Genomic DNA, 7,304 nt, shown 5'->3' on the forward strand with positions numbered 1-7,304 from the left:
CGCCAGAAGCCAAGGTGATCTGCGCTTCACTCGCGTGCTGCATGACCAGAACGACGGCGCCAGTGGCGAAAATAAACGTGCTCATCCTGAGCTGTTGGCTCGAAAGGGGAAATTACGAGGGTTTTGCTGTCGTTTTCACTTGACCTTGGCCCGCTGGTATTTGGCGGTCATTTTCAAAGTGAAAGAGGTGTGGACTGCAGGTTGCTGCTCAGCATCACACCCATTCATCTTGAGCTGGCTGGGGCAGCCCTGATTTAGTTTGCCATGTGGGAATAATAGATATTTTGAGGTCACATCATCAAAACACTCTCTGGTTCCTGTCCTGAGCTATGGTCCCTGGCATTTCGGCTCTTAAGTGAAATCGTCGGTCATCAGTCATTTACAGAGCGAAGAACAACATTCAGTGGAAGAATATACGTACACTGAAGATTAAGAAGCTCCTTATTTAGATTAACAACTGCAGTCTGCCAGTCTGCCGTACAGAGTGTCCAATACCCTGTGTCATGCTAGCTGTACTTCCAGGCACTCACCGTGCCTGAGCCTTTCCTGCGGAGATCGGCCATTCCCTTGCTGACAGTAGCAGAGTCTAAAAGAGCCTGGAGTTACCACCTTGCTGATGACACGAGATCTTAATTGGTGATGGACTCTCTTCCCCTTCCATTAGAGACCTGTGTGAAAAAAGTATAGGAAGTACTTTACTGTGTATGAAGTACAGAAAAGGGATGTTATTGTATGAGAGCAATCAAAAAGAGCAAAAGAGAGCTGATGCTGCTTATTTGCTCTTTGTTCCGTCCTCTCATACCAATGCATTAGGAGACAGACTGTAATTGCAAAGCCACATACCCTTTTATTTATTTCTTCCCATGATTCCCATCCCATTCAATATGTTAATGTCACTATATCACTTGCGAATATTCTGGGCTTGTTTTCTGTGAAGAAGAGGTGCCTGCAGAACACTTGCTTTACATGTTTTGGGTGTTGAAAGATGTGAAGGTATCAAGCGAAGGTTACAGAAAGTGACAAGGTCAGGCAGAAAAATGCTGGTTTGGAAAACTGGACTCTAGTCTTGCCAGTGGTATAGTCATACATTAGATTAATGAAGTTTTTTCAACCTCTGATATATAGATGTGCTGAGCCCTTGATGCAAATAAAGTAATGCTGGTCATGCTTTGTGTGTTTTGTAATTCTCTGCACACTGAGAAGTTAAGTTCTCTAAAATCTCTCACAGTTTAATTACTCAAAATAAGACTTTTGTAATCTCAGTGCCTTGCGACTGCATCTCTAAAAGGGAGGTGATAACAGGCCACTTGGCTCTGAGTGGTTCATGAAAATAGATTTAATAATATCTGCAAAAATATGAGGCTGGGATGGTAAGCGTTCTGAGAAAATTAATCTTCTCTTCAAAAGAATATTTGCTTAATGTGGAAAAAAAAGTAAAAAAGATTGAACAGTGGAAGAAAACAAAGTACTGAACAGAAGAGCACTGTCCAACTGTAATATTGAATTCAGAAAAAAGCCATGAAAACTCAGTACTTGGTACCATTTAATAGCACAACTGCATTAAAAACTGAATCAACCTTAATTTTTCAATTTCATTATTCCTGAGTGCTTGTCTTTGTCACTGAGAGAATATTTTGTGGAATGTGTGCTTTTCCGTGGGATAATTCTCAGGTGTGCACACTGCAGATCCCCATTCATTAGTTAGCTGCTACTCGTTAGCAGTTTCTACCTTTGCCAAACACATCTCTCTAGTGTTACCTGCACCAGAATGTTTCCAAGTAGTGCTATGATAGGTTGCCATTCTAAACCAAATACCTCTATATCCCTGTCATGAACAATCCTCCTGGAGGGCAAAAATGCCACCAGACATTACAGCCATCCTTCTGGAGCATCTCTGATGCCCTGTTTCATTCTATTTTTGTGCAAACTATTTCTTTTCAGTAGCAAATGGAAACTCAACCTGTATTTTAATTATTCATGTTGTCCATCTTTCCTGCTGACTCTGCACCTCTCCTCAGCAAGGATGTCTTTGGATGAGCGAGAAGCTGAAAAGTAAAGATTCCTGGGTGGGAAATAATGGGGCTTGATTGCTTACAATGCATTTTCAATTACATGGTGAGACTAGCCAAAGCACTGCTGGAAAGAATTGTTCATCTGGTAACATTTTCACCTTCTGCTGTAGCATAAAAGACTAGGGCTTTTTCACCTGGCTTCCTCTAAAGAGAGAGTCCTAATGAGCATTGCGGTTCTGTCCCTCTTAGCAGGAGGTGTGGATTACAGATGGAGAGATAATGAAATCTATCATGTAAAATGAGGAATTTATGCACACTGCTTTTGATATCAAAGAAAGGCACCTTAAGCAATAAATATTTAGACATATTCATTCAATTTGTGTGCTTTAAAAATGCATAAAATACTTGGATAAAGACTGACACTTTTTCATGCCCTGGTGTTTGGATGTCATTTAGCATCACTCTCCCCACAGTGGAATTATTTTTCTGTATTTCTATGGTCAGCGCTAATGAGGAATCTCATCCTACTATGCTCCCCTATATGTAACAGAAGAGACTGTCCCTAATTTACGTTTGTTAGCTCCAGTGGATGCAGGATTGGTAGCGGTGAGAGCTCCAAACCACATTATGGGTACAGCAAGGAGACTGCCAAAGAGTCCCTTTATAGTTTCAAATAAGCAGAGCTAAATTGAGAGGACTAGATCTAAAAAAGGATGGAAAACCACCTCTGTGCACATCTCCAACAGTCTGCAGAGACTGAACAAATAAGCTAGATATACGCCGTCAGGTGAAAAGTATTGTTTATGTATCCTTATCATTAAACTCTGGGCGGTTTCCAAAACATAATAGAGGCTCATTAACAAGGATATCATCACAGCACCTCAGATTCTGCCAACCTGCATTTGAACTCACAGATTAATAGTAAATATCTCCAAGTCCCATTCTGTGCTCTAGTAAATCTAGTTCTGCAATGAAGAACAAGGGAAATTTAAATTCTTATGCTAATGAAAAATTGCTGATCTTGAATTACATATGAAATGAGCAATTTGCTACTGGTTTATAATAAATAGGAATGGGAAAATATTATTTTAAATTCTTATCTTATGGTTTGAGGGAAAGACATATAAACAAACCAGAGGGAGAAACGTATGGGCAGTACAAAGAAAATGATGAAATCACAAAATTTGTAAGAGGGAAAAGAGAATGTTTGGTACCATGAGTTCATCCCCCATATTCTCTTTTAACATTTTTGCTGGTGACATTTTTCTTTCCACCCTGAAAACACTCATGTTGCTGGTATCTTCCGATGGCATTACACATGTAGTCATTTACAAAATAGCTTCCAGTGGGCCTCAAAAGCCATCAATGAATTGTGCTTTAGAAACCCATAGCACAGCCAAATTGCAAAATTCTGATTTTTAAATCCTTAATCAGGCACTTTTGCTGACTTCAAAGTCTGTTAATTTGTCCTTTCGCTCAGTGCATCTGCGTGTTCTTTTCCTTTTCCTGAGATGCTGTTTTCTGCACAGTTTTTATAAATACTGCTAATCACATGCATTGACTATAAAAAAAATAGCCAGGCTTGTAAGCTCTTATTTTTTTCCTGGAAAAATGCCACTGGGAAAATCTAACTGAAGTGACTGCAATGATGGCTGCAGCTGGTGCCCTGATCAAAACTGAGTCCCCCCTACCTTGTTACTCTCAGCTCTGGAGCTGCTCAGCAAAGAGCAGAGAAGCTGGGGGACACTACAAGTGATGTTCCTGGCATCCTCAGAGCATTTTAATACATCTCATAGTGCTTTATTAGAGTGTCCTGTTTGAAAGAATAGGAGGAAAAAAAAAGATGAAACCCTGCTAACAGCCTAAAAGCTTCCTGAAAACAATTAATCTCCCAGTAAACCCCAAAAGGCTATCTGTCAAGAAGTTAATAAAGATGAAATGTCAGGATGCCACATGGCTGCTAACAACTGCAGGCAGGAGGGGAAATGAGCTTCCAAGCAAAGAAGCACAAACTGTGTCATCTTGCATATGATCATGTATTAAAACCAGCAACTGCAGATGCTGACTTTTGTGTCTCTGCAGACATCTCTGACCTTCACATCTCTGCTGCTGCATTGGCTTTGTCAATGCAAAAGCCCATGACAAAGAAGGATGCAGCAAGTATCCCTCCTACAGGTGTTGGATCACCCAGAGGGGACTGGTGGGAGAAGCAGAAACTGCCCCATGTCCCTATAGCTGCACAGGTCACATACAGGCCAATGTCCAGCAAGAGGCAGATGAAGTTGTCAGGCAACCCTGGAGCACAGCCTCCATTCCATACAGCTCTACTTGTCTGCATTTTTTTGCTGGATTGGGAGTCAACCAATGTTTTATTTCCCCCCAGTTTCCAAAGGGCAGATCAGAGCCCTGGAGTAGAGCCCTGGCCCACTCACTGCCAACAAGCAAACAGTGTCTGCTGACAACGAAGGCTTGCCCAGGACAGGGAAGGGGAGAAAAGCAAAGCAATCTTCTCCCCATACACCCTTTTTATTGCACATGTCTAATAATCTAATATTCCCAGTCTCTGGACTGCACCACAGCCTTAGCGTCTGGCAGGTACCTCTCAGTAAGCTTTGAATGCCATCATTTTACTGAGCATTGTAACCCCCAATATGACCAAATTGCAAAGTCCTTGATTTTTATGCCTTTAAGTCAGGCACTTGGCTGATCTGAAAGAGGGCTTTAATAAAAGAGTCTCTCTAGTCTGATGAAGAAATCAAGATTTGTTTTCCTGATTTACTGTATTTTCTATTAAAAAACAGAGTGCTTCAGTTTGGCATTAAGCCCTGTGCTTCCCAGTGGGAGGATGCAAAACAGGGACAGGCTGACCAGATCAGGAAGTGAAATGAAACACTTAATTTCTATGTTTCAAGATTGGAGAGAGCTACAAAATCCAGCAAGCAGCCATGGTGGCAGAACATTAATGAAACTGTCGAGCAATATCTCTGCTTCAACAACTGCAGGCAGGGCCTCATAATGCTAAAAGGGGTCTATTTCACTTCAGTGAAGAATTTTCATTTCTGCTCTGTCCATTGAGTCACAAATGTTTTTTCTCTGCACCTTCCATCTATCTAAAACAGGTATCCTCACCTACCATGAAATCTTACTGTGCACACTTCATCACTTGTCTCAAGTACCCAGTGGGCCAGGCAGGTCCTTAATTGGAGCCCTTTTTCCCTGCTCTCCCTTTGCGTTATTTTTTACTGGCATTGGTTGCCTGGTAACTCTAACACCTTTGCTTCCTTCACACGAATTTCACATGTCCCTGCCCAGTAAGTACTGAAAACACCACATTATTTCCATCCTGGCTGCAATGCTCTTCTTCATTTGTGCCTCCAGACTACACAGAGTTGAAGGCAGGCAAGTGGCCCAAGTGTTCACCCCAGGAAATGGCTGCATAGCCAGGGCTGCTCATCCCTGAGTCCAGAGTGAGCTGGAATTTAACACCAATGTCTGAGCTGAGCTAAGGTGGGGAAACTGGCCTATTTGCTGGGCCTGTGAAAAATGATCTATAACAAAGTGTTCCTTCCCTGCTGGGTAATACTGCATATATCAAAGGTTATATCAAAGGTAATTGGACACTGTTTTGGAGAGAGGAAAGGTCCAGTTTGGTTGAGGTGGCATGAGTTTATGGGGGCCTTTCATCTCAACGGCTATATGGGATTTTCACTGCTTAGTCTGATCAAGGTATTTTCAGAGAGGGGATTTCCTTGGTCACAGCAAATGTGGCTGAGAAGGTGTGTGTTTCTCTTCCTTTCCGTTCAGAAGTGGCTGCAGAAAGTGTCATTATAGGCTTCACTTTGTTGCCCTATTGCCTCTAAGCTGCAAGGTCCCCTATGGGGTAGGAAATTACTAGTGAATTGGTGCTCAGCATGGGCTCTGGGATCTGCAATTTATAGAGAAATCCCACTCTCAGGAGCATCTATCCCTTCTTCTGCAGGACTAACAAAATTCCTATCACAGGCTACCTTAAAAAATTACAGGTTTCCCTACCCAAATACAGGTTATTGTATGCTTTGCTTCAGTAGGGTCCCAAAGAAGCAAGGTAGATCCCTTGGATATCAGAACAGTATCAGCTCATCATGCTGGTGCTGCACTGTCCATCATCAGAGACTGAGATCGGAGCTGCTATGCCACTTCACAGAAACTTCCAGAGGCTGTACTTGTGACCCCGAGCTCAGGATGTACAAAGCTGGGACAAAGCAGCTTAGCAGGAGGGCACTGTCCAGTACATTTTTGCACATGAGAGAACCCTCCGTCTGGGATATTCTCTCAACCACATCAGCCAAGAGTGGACCAGTTATAAATATTTTACACCAGGCTTTGATAGAAAAGAGTAGGCTAAATTAATTAAGCTCACATCACAGAGATTCAGCATTTGCTCCAAACAAGTGATGAACCCGCACTGATACCAGAGCCTCATCTGTATAATGGAAAGAGCCACAGCACCCCTTTGCTTTGCAGATCATACTGAAGCCAGTAGGTATGTGGCAACTTACAGAACATGCTAGGATATTTGCACATCCAGCAAAGAACTAGTTATGTTTTTCTATCAGTGCAATAGAGAGTGGGGCAAGGACACTTACAGATTAAAAACCAAATGATCTTATTTGATCACTTCCCCCAGTCTCTTCTCCCCAGTGTTTTAAACATCCCATTTGTTGAGCAGGAAAAAATTAGAATAGCAAGGCAGGAGATACATGAATATAACTGATCTACTGGAGTGAAGCCAAACTAGCAAAGCCAGGCATGTGTTTCTATAGTACCTAGCACAGTGGGGCTCCACTGGGACTCAGAAGCTATCGAGATGCAGTGATAAGTAATGATAATAGGAACATCAGGAGATGAATACAGACAAGCTATATGTCCTACAAATCTGTCAAAAATTAACATTTACCATCAGCATACACCACATGACTAACCTTCACAGCTTGATTCAGTGCCATAAGTGTAGACTGTGGTTTGAGGGGAAAAAAAAGTGAGGCAGGGCAATGATCACCCTTCATCAGTAGGGCTGTTTTTCCAGGATGGGTTCCCCAGTACGGGACAAATCAGCAGCAAAGTGTTTCATTCACATATAGAGTGCTGCATCTGTAAAAAATTGCATCTGTGAGAAATTGCATTTCTGTCCAGCAGGAAATGTCCTTACATAATCAGCTGGGGCTCTGTACTGAAAAAGGACAGCTTGAGCCTTACTGAGCTATGCAGTCTTATGCAGCTGTACTGCCCCAAAACAATCCTTGTTTAGTGTCT

The sequence above is a fragment of the Corvus cornix genome, chromosome 5 (assembly GCF_000738735.6).
Source record: "Corvus cornix cornix isolate S_Up_H32 chromosome 5, ASM73873v5, whole genome shotgun sequence".
Classification (NCBI taxonomy): domain Eukaryota; kingdom Metazoa; phylum Chordata; class Aves; order Passeriformes; family Corvidae; genus Corvus; species Corvus cornix.